We start from the raw sequence: 1,969 nt of genomic DNA, 5'->3' as shown, positions 1-1,969 counted from the left end.
TTTTTAATATATCGGTTTGGTTTTGTTTTCGGTTTAGTTATTTAGCGGACGTTCGTCCGTTCGTTCGTTTTAATGAACGTTGTTCACCGATTAGGATATGTTAACGAGCGTTCGTTTGTTAGCCTGTTCGTCTCATTTTATTTTCTAGGGTTTTTATCTACGATTATTTTTGATCACGATTTTCGCCCTGATCTTCGATCTAGTATAACTTTTTGGTCGTTTATCCAAACTAGTAATCATGCACGTGCAACGCACGTATAATCGCAAAAAGAAATTTTCCAATTTATCCTAGTTAGGAGACAATTATTTCAATAAAATGATCAAGTGCAATAATGTAACTCCAATCTTAATTTGAGCTAAATATAGCTTTGCAGATATTTTTCTTTCCATATGAGCACCATGTCTCCCGCCGAACATGCACACGCAATGGACTTCTCAACCATACAAACAGACTTAACAAAAACACATTACATACAACAGCACCTTAGTCAATTTCGTCACACAGATTGATAGTCAAGTAACACACAGACAGAAACTTGGTCATAGGCTCTGGATCCATATTATACAACAAAATGTGAAAGTAAGTTAGACATGAAATCTCAAAACTGTACCAAACTAAGTGCATAGACATGAAAAAAAATGCTTTGCTCCAAACATGTGTGATTGAGTTACATGTTCAGAGTAGGTTACACATCCCAAGCAATAAAACTCCAGGTACCTACTTGGTTCCAAGGAAACAAAACTGCATACTGTTCATACTATACTAACTAATATGAAATAACAACAGTGCCAGATTGTAGCACCATTATGCACATTATTATGGTTCAAGAATAATCTATAGTTCCATGTCATTTTTGCAAGGAATACAAATTATAAATCGGGAAGGAAAATAAAACTGTATTGTGTTTGTTGTGTAAAGAACAATTATTATGGACCAGATACATTTTACTGCTGACCTTGGCTCAAAAATTGGAAGAGAATAAACAAGAGTACAAAATAAAACACTGGGGGCTTAGTGACCTAAGTGCCATGTCATAACCTATGTAATGCTTTTGGAAGTATACCAGAGTGTTCCTTTTGTGAGAGCAGGGGAACTTGCAAAGAATGTTTTCATGTAAATGAACGAAATTGATCTTGTTCCTAATTATAAAATATTTTTATACATTTTGCCCTTTTTAACATGCTATATACTCAGTACCCAAACAAAATCATGTAGCAACCGAAAAGGTATAGGCAGAACACGTACTCTATCAGAAGTGAACTTTGGTTCCGACAAAATCTAGGTTGAGGCTTTGAGTACATTTGCAAGAACACACGCATATCCAGAATGTTTAGCTGATATATCATTTCAGAGAAAATCTGCACCACTGGGGAAATAGCAAGCTATCTGATGGATATAATTTTTGCTCAGCCAAATATCAGACAAAATCTGAAGTAATAACTGAAATTGAGAAGGCCATAAGAAATCACTGTGCAGCTACATCTTCAATTATACACATAACATAGCAATATTGGGCACTACAGGCAAAGATATGATAAGATGAAGATGCTCCTCTGATCGTCTGAACTGACAAGCTGACATATAACAGTCATTTTTTCTTTGAGAAAATTTAATAGATGCACATCACTGCAAAAAGATTGGGAAATTTAATAGGTCGACAAAAAATTCTGAAAAAAAACAGTCAATAAAATAGGCATATGTCAAGGTTATTTGCATCAACATAACAAATGATATACCATCAAAAACATCATCTCAAATATCAAATATGTAAGCTTCACAAATTGCCTATGCAAGTATATACACCACTAAGTTTGTTCGCATGATCCAGCATCACGTCTTTGTACAATAATGCCATACAACGGTGTCATTTAACCAAATACATTAATTTCAAGAGGGTTCGAAAATTTGGTATTTGTGCATTTGTTTTTGGCACAAATCTCTCTCTGACTGAAAAAATCACGCAATGAT

At 34.5% G+C, this 1,969-nt stretch overlaps 1 long non-coding RNA gene across 1 annotated transcript in view; it reads right to left on the bottom strand.

Moving 5' to 3' along the window:
* Window positions 1–484: 484 nt before the first annotated feature.
* Window positions 485–1,969, bottom strand: part of LOC119275307 — a 4,246-nt gene continuing 2,761 nt past the window's right edge. Inside the window, exon 2 of the long non-coding RNA XR_005135612.1 lies at window positions 485–1,627. This is a non-coding gene — a long non-coding RNA (uncharacterized LOC119275307). The remainder of the gene's footprint in view (window positions 1,628–1,969) is intronic.

Source organism: Triticum dicoccoides, chromosome 3B (genome assembly GCF_002162155.2).
Source record: "Triticum dicoccoides isolate Atlit2015 ecotype Zavitan chromosome 3B, WEW_v2.0, whole genome shotgun sequence".
Classification (NCBI taxonomy): Eukaryota; Viridiplantae; Streptophyta; class Magnoliopsida; order Poales; family Poaceae; genus Triticum; species Triticum dicoccoides.
This window is presented reverse-complemented; position numbering and strand designations above follow the sequence as displayed.